Source organism: Rhinopithecus roxellana, unplaced genomic scaffold (assembly GCF_007565055.1).
Source record: "Rhinopithecus roxellana isolate Shanxi Qingling unplaced genomic scaffold, ASM756505v1 contig3560, whole genome shotgun sequence".
Classification (NCBI taxonomy): domain Eukaryota; kingdom Metazoa; phylum Chordata; class Mammalia; order Primates; family Cercopithecidae; genus Rhinopithecus; species Rhinopithecus roxellana.
The window spans coordinates 11,603-23,087 of NW_022142557.1; the positions used below are offsets into that span (position 1 = coordinate 11,603).

The 11,485-nt window shown below is 44.7% G+C and overlaps 1 pseudogene; it reads right to left on the reverse strand.

The window, feature by feature from the left end:
* Positions 1-4,485: 4,485 nt before the first annotated feature.
* Positions 4,486-11,113, reverse strand: LOC115895888 (annotated as a pseudogene).
* Positions 11,114-11,485: the final 372 nt, after the last annotated feature.

The following is an 11,485-nucleotide window of genomic DNA, read 5'->3' on the forward strand; positions in this document are numbered from 1 at the left end:
CCAGAATCTACAAAGAACTCAAATATACAAGAAAAAAACAAACAACCCCATCAAAAAGTGGGGAAAGGATATGAACAGACATTTCTCAAAAGAAGACATTCATACAGCCAACAGACACATGAAAAAATGCTCATCATCACTCTCCATCAGAGAAATACAAATCAAAACCACAATGAGATACCATCTCACACCAGTTAGAATGGCAATCATTAAAAAGTCAGGAAACAACAGTTGTTGGAGAGGATGTGGAGAAATAGGAACACTTTTACACTGTTGGTGGGATTGTAAACTAGTTCAACCATTATGGAAAACAGTATGGCAATTCCTCAAGGATCTAGAACTAGATGTACCATATGACCCAGCCAACCCACTACTGGGTATATACCCAAAGGATTATAAATCATGCTGCTATAAAGACACATGCACACGTATGTTTATTGCGGCACTATTCACAATAGCAAAGACTTGGAATCAACCCAAATGTCCATCTGTGACAGACCGGATTAAGAAAATGTGGCACATATACACCATGGAATACTATGCAGCCATTAAAAGGATGAGTTTGCGTCCTTTGTAGGGACATGGATATAGCTGGAGACCATCATTCTTAGCAAGCTATCACAAGAACAGAAAACCAAACACCGCATGTTCTCACTCATAGGTGGGAACTGAACAATGAGATCACTTGGACTCGGGAAGGGGAATATCACACACCGGGGCCTATCATGGGGAGGGGGGAGGGGAGAGGGACTGCATTGGGAGTTATACCTGATATAAATGATGAATTGATGGGTGCTGACGAGTTGATGGGTGCAGCACACCAACATGGCACAAGTATACATATGTAACAAACCTGCACATTATGCACATGTACCCTAGAACTTAAAGTATAATAAAAAAAAATTAAGAAATAAAAAAATAAATAAAAAATAAAAAAATAAAAAATAAAAATAAAAAAATAAAAATAAAAAAAACTGATCCAGAACAGAGACAAGGGCATTAAAACAATATCAAAACTGTATTCCAGATATTGTAAAAGCTAATTTGAGGCACGGAAGATATAACAACACTCTGGATCACTGTTCTAGAGGTGAAAGCTACAATGTATAAAATAAGAACTGTACTGCATGGGATTAATGGCAGATTAGATGTTAAAGAAGAAAAGATTATTCATTGTGAAACCATAGCAATATAAACTATCCAAAATGAAACCAAAAGAAAAGAGGATTAAAAAAATTTAAGCTAACTTATCTGTGATCTGTGGGACAACTTCACGTGGCTTAATATATATTTAATTGAAGTCCCTGAAGGAGAGAAGAAAACATGAGTAATGAGAGTAGTGCATTAAAAACGATGTTTGGAAAAATAACGACAACATTTTTTTCCAAATTTGATGTTAACTATAAACCTAGAGATGCAAGAAGTTCAATGCACCTCAAGCACAAGTACCACTGAATAAAATTACATCATGTCTCATTATAATCAAATTGCTCAATCCCAATGATAAATAGAAATTTTAAAAGCAGACAGGAAAAATTGTCAAAGTATGTAAAGGGGAACACTGGTCCATCCCATAGAAGTTATTTGACACTTGTTGAGGCTAGTAAGCAGTGTTTTGGGCAATATTCCTTGTGTGCCTAAGGAGAATGCACATTTTCTATTAATAATGAATGAGCTTCCAGTTCCACAGATGTCCCATAAATCAAGCCTGTTAATGGTGTTGTCCAAATCTATATTTTTATTATTTTAAAAATATGGTTGACCTAACAGTGATTGAGAGTTGCATTGAAAACTTCCATAAGTCATAGTTAATTTTTTCTAAATTATTTCCTTTGGGTTCTGTGTTTGCTTTACACGCTTTCCCTCAATAAATACATCTTTTTTGACTTCCCATTAGTGTAGGATTGTTGGTGGTAAACTTGGCTTTTATTTATCTGGAAATATAATTAATTTGCTCTTTTTCCTAAAAATAGTGTTGCTGGGTACATAATTCCAGGTCAAAAGTTTTTTTTTTGTTTGTTTGTTTTTTTTTTTTGTCACACTTTGTACATATTACTATTTATCTACCTACTGTTGTTACCATTAACACATCTGCTGTCTCATTGCTTTTCCTTCTGTGGATGATTTGTTGTTTCTTTCTGGTTGTTTTTAAAGTTAGATTTTGTTTTGTGTTCCGCCTTACCCTACAATGCATCTAGGCCTGGATTTCTTATTTCCATTTGTGCAGCTTGTCATGAATTACTCATCATGAATACCTATGGATTCAGGTCTCTTGTCAGCAATTACCCAGGTTCAGTTATTTCTTTATAGCAATGCAACAATGGGTTCATTCAGAAAATTGGCACTGAGGAGCAGGACATTGCTATAAAGATACCTGAAAATGTGGTAGCAGGTTTGGAACTGGGTAATGAGCAGAGGTTGGAAGACTTTGGAGGGCTCAGAAGAAGACAGAAAAGTGAGGGAAAGTTTGGAACTCAGTGACTTATTAAGGGGCTGGAAGCAAAATGCAGATAGAAATATGGATAATGAAGGCCAGGCTGACAAGGTCTCAGATGGAAACGAGGAAGTTATTGGGAACTGGAGCAAAGGTCACCCTCGTGTGCCTTAGCAAAGAGCTTGGCTGCATTGTATTCGTGTCCTAGTGATCTGTGGAAGTTTGAACTTAAGAATGGTAACCTAGGGTGTCTGGCAGAAGACATTTCTAAGCAGCTCAACATTCAAGAAGTGGCATGGCTGCTTCTAACCACCTATGATCAGATATGGGAGCAAATGAATGACTTAAAGTTAGAATTTATACCTACAAGGAAAGCAGGGTGTAACAGTTTGGAAAATTTGCAGCTTAGCCATGTGGTAGAGAAAGGAAAAAATGTTTTCAGGAGAGGAATCCAAACAGGCTGCAGAGCAACAACCTATTAGAGAGATTTGCATGGCTAAAAGGGAGCCAAGTGTTAATATCCAAGACAATGGGAAAAAGACCTTGAAGACATTTCAGAGATCTTTGCAGTAGCCCCTCCCATCACAGGCCCAGAGGCCAAGCAGAAAAGAATGGCTTAATGGGCCAGGACTAGGGCCCTGATGCCCTGTGCAGCCTGGGGACACTGGTACCTGTATCCCAACTTCTTCAGGTGGTTCAGTGGTGGTTCAACAGTCTCCAGGTACAGCGTGGACTGCTGCTCTAGAGGGTAAGCCTTGGTGACTTCCAAGTGGTGTGAACTCTGCAGGAACACAGAACACAAGAGTGAAGGGGGATTGGCGGCTTCCCTCTAGATTACAGAGGATGTGTGGGAAAACCTGGCTGCCCAGGCAGAAGCCTGCTGCAGCGGCTCCTCACAGAGATACTCTATGAGGGCAATGCTGGGAGGAAATGTAGGGTTGGAGCCCACACAGACTCCTCCAGGGCACTGCCTAGTGGAGCTGTGGGTAGAGAGCTTCTGCCCTCCAGACCCCAGAATGTTTGATCTACTGGCAGCAGCCTCAGCCTGGAAAAGCCACAAGTACTTAACTCTAACCCATGAGATTGGCTGCAGGGGCCGCAAGCTGCAAAGCCACAGGGGTGGAGCTGTACAAGGCCTTGGGAGCCCACACCTCACACCAGTGTGCCTCATGGAGTCAAAGGAGATTATTTTGGAACTTTAAGGTTTAATGTGTGCCCTGCTGAGTTTCGGACTTGCTTGGGGCCTATGGCCTCTTTCTTTTGGCCAATTTCTTCCTCTTGGAATAGGTATGTTTTCCCAGTACCTGTACCATCATTGTATCTGTTGTATCTGCGAAGTAAATAACTTGTTTTTTATCTCACAGGCTCATAGGTGGAAGGAACTCATCTCCAGAGGAGCCTTTAGATTTGGCATTTTGATTGAGTTGATCCTGGAATGAGTTTAGACTTTCAGGGACTATTGGGAAGGGATGATTGCATGTTGCAAGGTGAGTTGGACATGAGATTTGAGGGACCAGGGGTGGAATGATATAGCTTGGATGTTTGTCCCCTCCAAGTCCCACATTGAGATGTAATCCCCAGTGCTGGAGGTGGGGCCTGGTGGGAGGTGTTTGAATCATGGGAGCAGGTTCCTCATAAATAGTTTAGTGCCATCCCCTTGGTGATGAGTGAGTTCTTGCTCTGGTAGTTCACTTGAGATCTGGTCATTTAAAAATGTATGGCACCCCCGCCAACCCCACCACTCTCTCTTGCTCCTGCTCTCACTACATGACGTGTTGGTTCCCACCCCACCTCCTGCCATGACAGAAGCTTCCTGAGGCCTCACCAGAAGCCAAGCAGATACCAGCACCGTGCTTCCTGTACAGCCTGCAGAGTTGTGAGCCAGTTAAATCTGTTTTTTTTTTTTTTAAATAAATTACCCAGCCTCAGGTATTTCTTTATAAAAACACAAAACAGCCCAATGCACGTATTAACTTATAGATATATTTAGAAAACTGATTATCTTTTAAATTACAACTACAGACTAAAATGCAGAGTTCATTAAAATACAGATGATGACTGTGGTTCTCTGGTCTTCTCTTGACTCTTGTTGTCTACTAAGATAAGAAGTCTGGGCTAGGCTGAAGAACTCAGAATCCAGGTATGGGGTTTCCCAGCACTGTGCTCCCATTTCTCAGTACTGTGCTCCATCTCTCAGTACTGTGTGCTCCTGTTTCCCAGTACTGTGCTCCCATTTCCCAGTACTGTGCTCCCATTGCCCAATACTGTGCTCCCATTTCCCAGTACTATACTCCCATTTCCCAGTACTGTGTGCTCCCATTTCCCAGTACGGTGCTCCCATTTCTCAGTACAGTGTGCTCCCATTTCCCAGTACTGTGTGCTCCATGTCCCAGTACTATGCTCCCATTTCCCAGTACTGTGCTCCCATTTCTCAGTACTGTGCTCCATTTCCCAGTACTATGCTCCCATTGCCCAGTACTGTGCTCCCATTGCCCAATACTGTGTGCTCCCATTTCCCAGTACTGTGCTCCCATTTCCCAGTACTCTGCTCCCATTTCCCAGTACTCTGCACTCCCATTTCCCAGTACTGTGTGCTCCCATTTCCCAGTACTCTGCACTCCCATTTCCCAGTACTGTGTGCTCCCATTTCCCAGTACTGTGTGCTCCCATTTCCCAGTACTGTGCTCCCATTTCCCAATACTGTGTGGTCCAGTTTCCCAGTACTGTGTGCTCCCATTTCCCAATACTGTGTGCTCCCATTTTGCAGCACTGTGCTCCCATTTCCCTGTACTGTGTGCTCCCATTTCCTAGGACTGTGCTCCCATTTCTCACTACTGTGCTCCCATTTCTCAGCACTGAGCTCCCATTTCGCAGTACTGTGTGCTCCCATTTCCTAGGACTGTGCTCCCATTTCTCAGCACTGTGCTCCCATTTCTCAGTACTGTGCCCACACGTGTGATCCAATGTCCCCGGCCCATCAGCTCTTCTTGAGCAGCAAGAGGCCCTGCAGCTGGCTGGCTGGCTGGACAGCACAGTTAAGCAGGTGGCCGTATCCTGTGCAGTTGCTGGCAGCCCATCATCCTGGAGATGTAACCCCGCCTGCCAGGCTTGCTCTTCTTTGGTTGTGATGATGACGACAGTGATGGATGCTGGGCTCTGAGGGTCCTGGTTCCTTCGAAGGACATACAGGGGCCTCTGAGATGATGGGCTCTGGTTGCTGGCCTGTGGCATGTGCAGGAGCAGGAAGCTTTGCAAGGTAGACTCTCCAGGCAGGACCTTGATGCAGGGGTGGGGTTTCAGGGTGGAAGACCTGGATCACAGGGGCACCTCAGCTTCTGCAGGACAAAACAAAGTCACTCTTTGAGCAGCCACCAGGGAGGGAGCTCAGCTCTACTTGTGATGGAAACCCACCAGTGGCTTTTATCCCACCCTCTTCCCTGGAGAGGCAGGGCTGGTTTCTGGGAGGATCATCACCTTGGCTTAGCCCCACTCCCAGCTGGGTCTAGTGAGAGTCCTCCTGAGCAAGGCTCCTGCCCTCCCCATCCTTCCAGAAAGCTTAGAGATGAGCGCACCACTGACATAGGCCATTTTCTATTGTTCTTCTTGGGAAATATACCTTTTTGAAAGACAACCCATCTTTTATCACTACATATTTTAAAAAACATTTCCTTTGGCCTGGTGCGGTGGCTCACGCCTGTAATCCCAGCACTTTGGGAGGCTGAGGCAGGTGGATCACAAGGTCAGGAGATTGACACCAGGAGATCTGGCTAACACAGTGAAATCCCGTCTCTACTAAAAATACAAAAAATTAGCCAGGCGTGGTGGCAGGCACCTGTAGTCCCAGTTACTCGGGAGGCTGAGGGAGAATGGCGTGAACCCGGAAGGTGGAGCTTGCAGTGAGCCGAGATCACACCACTGCACTTCAGCCTGGGCGACAGAGCTCAATATATATATATTGAGAGAGAGAGAGAGAGAGAGAGAGAGAGAGAGAGAGAGAGAGAGAGAGAGAGAGAGAGAGAGAGAGAGAGAGAGAGAGAGAGTCTGTCTAAAAAATATATATATACATATATTATATATATATATATTTCTTTGTTTGCATTTATCAATTGAATTATGTTGTATCTAGAATTTTATTTAACCTTCTTGGATTCACTGCGCTTTATAAATCTGTGAGTTGGTGTCTTCTAACAATGTTGGCAAATTCTCAGCCAAATCTCCTTAAATACGACCTCTTCCCAATTTTCTCTCTTTTCTCTTTCTGGGACTCTAACTAAACATAACACAGTCTTCAAACTGTATTCTCATTAATGTTTTGGCATTTCGCATTTCTGTCACTTTGTGTCTATTTCAGTAATTTGTTCAGCTCTAGATTCTAGTTCTCTAATTCACTTTTCAATTGTGTCTAATTTGTTGTCAAATCCATCCATCAAGTTAAAAAAAAAATCAGTGATATTTCTCATTTGTATTAGTTTTATTTGGTATTTTTCCACATCTGCTTGGTAATTTAAAAAATAGTTTTCTGTTCTCTCCAGATATTTTTGAGTTTGTGTTTTCTTTATGTTTTGGTCAGCCAAATTCAATATCTGAAGTATTTGTGTGTCTGTTTCTACTATGGTTTCTGTTGCTTCTCACTCACAGTGCTTTGTTTTTACGTGTGGTGAGTTACTTTTCATTAAGAGTTGCTCGTCTGCTTTGTAGTTTTATTTGTGAGAAATCTTTGAGCCTTAGGATGAAGGTTTGTTACTCCGAAGGAATGATGCTTGGCCCCTGGGAATGATCAGTGCAGAATCAGTCTACGTTAAACTCTCAGCTTGGGGAGTTTCGGTCACCCACCTCGTACACAGTTAGGGACAACCTTTGCTCCAAATACTCGGCAGTGTTTTTTCTTTTTCTTTCAGCTCCAGGGCTCGAGATGACTGATCACTCCTGATTCCTTTGCGGGTGGAGAAGTGAGTTACTTCCACTTTGCCACTGCAATGAGGGTACCGCCATCTGGGGGTGCCAACTTTAAGAGATTACTGATTGGCTTGCCATTCTGGCTGTGCTCTCAGCTTGATCTTCTCTTTTTGCCTCTTGTAAAGCTGAAAATGAAGTTCACCAGGTTTCCCAAACGCCCTCGGGGCAAAGGCCAGCTGCACTCCCCACTGGGTTTCTCTCTGGGTTCCTCTGTGCCTTCAACCCCGGCCTGAAAATTCCTTATGTCGCCTCAGTTCATTGATGCCTTTAAGAATACTTACACTCGCACTCATATGGACACGGACACGCACACACCCAACTTCTCGCACTCACATGGACACAGACACGCATGCGCGCACACACACAACCCTAACTTCCTCAGACACGCACGCGCACACACACACCCCCACTTCTCGCACTCACATGGACACGGACACGCACGCGCGCACACACACAACCCTAATTTCCTCGGACACACACGCGCACACACACACCCCCTAACTTCTCGCACTCACATGGACATAGACACGCACGCGCACACACCCCCTAACTTCTTGCACTCACAGGGACACAGACACGCATGCGCACACACACACAACCCTAACTTCCTCGGACACGCACGCGCACACACACACCCCCTAACTTCTCGCACTCACATGGACACAGACACGCACGCGCACACACCCCCTAACTTCTTGCACTCACATGGACACGCACGCGCACACACCCCCTAACTTCTCGCACTCACATGGACACGCACGCGCACACACCCCCTAACTTCTCGCACTCACATGGACACGCACGCGCACACACCCCCTAACTTCTCGCACTCACATGGACGCGGAAACGCACGCGCGCACACACCCCCTAACTTCTCGCACTCACATGGACGCGGAAACGCACGCGCGCACACCCCCTAACTTCTCGCACTCACATGGACGCGGAAACGCACGCGCGCACACCCCCTAACTTCTCGCACTCACATGGACGCGGAAACGCACGCGCACACACACACACAACCCTAACTTCCTCAGTTTTCAGAGCATTGTCCAATCCTGGTAAGTGACTTGCCACGTGACTAGAACCTCAGGCTTCGTATCACTACCTTCTTTCTTTCCCCTCCCTTTTCCCTTTATGCCATCAGTCTGTATTCCACGATCTTTAAAATCTACCTTAAGTCCTTTCTGGGATTATGTAAAAATCAGACAACTCTCTTAGCCACCATCTCCTTTTCTAGAGATACGAGTGACTGACTCCTACCGACAGGCACTTTGAGAAGGGGAAGGCATACTGAAGAAGTGTTTCATGTGGGCTACAGTAATTCACAACTGTAAGACGTTATCACAGCCAACATTTGCTGTATAAAACCCTAGTGGTGAATATTTGTTTTTGAATGAGGCTAAATCATTTCAAAAGCACCCTAGGAAAACCAGATGCTTCAGAAATGATTTAGCCTCATTCAAACATAATGCAAATGATAAAGAACATGCAAACAATAAATAATGTGACCTGAAATTATCTGTAACTTCAGCAGACAAGCTGTGGTTGGCTGAGTTTGAACTTCTATAAAACACACTGAACCATCTTGTTTCAATCACTAATCAAGCTCTGCCATGGGAACGTGCTCTTTTTGGACATCTGACCCTTCCAAACCTTATGTTGAAATTTGATCTCCAGTGTTGGAGATGGGGCCTCACAGGAGGTGTTTGTGTCATGGGGGTGGACCCCTTGCAAAGAGATTAAAGCCCTCCCGCTGAAAGGAGTGAGTTCAGCTCTAGTAGTTCTTGCTCTAACCAACCCATGGGCTCTTGTTGAAAAGGGCCTGGAGCCTCCTCCACCCCTTCACCTCCCCTCTCTCCATGTGATCTCTGCACATGTCAGCTCCCTTCACCTTCTGCTGTTAGTGGAAGAAGGCTGAGACCATCACCACATACATAGCTCAGTCATCAGAATCATAAGCCAAATACATTTTTTTCTTTATCAATTACCCAGACTCAAGTGTCTCTTTGTAGTAACACCAATGGACTAAGACACCCCTTGTGTCCATCACTGTTAGCCACTGTTGCTCACGGCAGGGAGTCCACGGCTCCATCTGATGCTCACATGGAAGGATGTCCACAGCAGCTGTCAGTTGTTTGCAGATGATCTGCAAGTTGACGCTTCAGTCAAGTGTCCAGCTCCACTTCTCGGGCTCTGCTACTCCTCAGCCGTTTCACTGTTGCACACAGAGGGAATGGTGGGAGGAGCACGTAGAATCAGGTGCTGTTCTGTAGACATTTTACATGAACTCAAGTTGTAGCTTCTTAAGTTTGTCCTCCATATCACTGAGACAGTTTTTTACAGCACCAATTTACTTCATGTTTCCTTGAAAGATTTTGATTTTGCAATTTCATGGTCAGTTTCTTGCAATCTTTCCATATCTCATTCAGCTCCCCTTTGATCTCAGTGGATTTGTCTTCTCATCTCAGCTTGTCTCCAATTATGATTTTGACTCCTGCCTCATTCAGCCCCTGTGCTATGCATCTCAAACACTGTTTTTCTAGAGAACAATTTTCCTAGGTTTGCTGTCTTTCTGGGCTTTCCTGGTGATGTCTATTCCCAGTTCTGCAACATTTTCACAGGATATACACAGAACCATCAGTCCTGACCTCTTGTCCTCTAGGGTGCTGGTCAGGGCTGTGCTGCTGGGAGACCTTGACCTTCCTCAGGGCTCCAGGGCACCCAGCCAGCTGTGGAAGCTGCCTGGAGCACAGGAACTCTGAGGATCCCAGGGCTCTTCATGTTTTCCCCGATCATAGGACTTTTCTTGTATGGATCATGCCTTTGAGGATTCAGTGTGTGTTTATACCCTTTTCCTGTCCAGCTAGTTTTTGGGAGGTGCCTCTCTGAAGCATTGTGAGAAGGCAGGTACTGAATGGTAGAGTTCAGGGTGCAAAGGAGCTTGCTTTGCCTTGGAAAGCACAGGTAACAGCTAAGAGAAAGGGTTGAGGTCTCATTTTCAGATCCTATCATGTCTCGTGTTTCTTAGCTGAGGGGATACAGAAGTGGAGGGAGCGCATGCTCCTCTGGTTTCAAGTGCTCAGGCTTCCTATTCTGATGGCAGAGCATGGCTGGATGGTTTGCCAACTCATGTGTGAGCCTCATAGCAAATTCCTTTAGCCTTCTAGTGAGTAAACTTTCCCCCGATTCTGGAAGTCAATGATCATTTGTTTCACAGTTAAATTTCACTGCGTTCTATGGATCGTCCTCAAGGTTTGAGCAGAAAGCTAGGATAGGTAGGGCCAGAGGCTTCTAATCAGAAACCGTCTTAAAATGGCAGGTGTTCATTATTTAAAGTTCTTAGATTAGTACAACTGGGTGAAAATAATTCTTAGACTTAAAGCAAGATGAAAATGAGCGGTCTACAACGTATACATTGTTTACTGCCTAGAAAATAAAGATGAATCAATATTTTCATACCTCGTCTGCCGTGCACTACTTCTAAAGACGGACACGTGGTTCACATTCTGGGGTTACTGTTGACATCAAGAGACAAGGAAACAACAAGCATCCTAGCCCTTGAGTTTGCACTGGTGATTTTTTAAAGAAGATATTGCACTCTCTAGAGAACCAAACTTGGGTAGATTTCAACGTGACCCGTACTGCCACATATCTCACCTGAATCTCAGTCTTCACTTTCAGCACTGTCGGTTTTCACGGGCTGTCTTCGTTCTTGTTGCAGCCTGTTTGCGATGTTCAGAAAGAGAAACAACAGAGAACGTGTGATGGAATGTTTGTTATACTGCCGAAGTGGACAACATGCGTAAACGAGAGTACAGTTTAGAGATGAGCTTGTGACGGGGGCAATCGCTTCACCTCGCTGAGTTTTGGAGCCTTCGTTTTTGTGAAGATAGTGATAAGACTGCACTACTGGAAGAATGTTGCTTTTTCTTCTGCCTGTGTGCTGATACAGCGACAAAGAGTGCTTTCCCTGATCAATAAGAGGGTCTTGTGGTAGCCAAGGAGGCTAGTTTGGATTTCTAGCATGAAAAGTGGAGAAACATGGGCCCACAAGAGGTCATCCCGTGCCTGGCACCTTCTTCTCACAACTCTTGC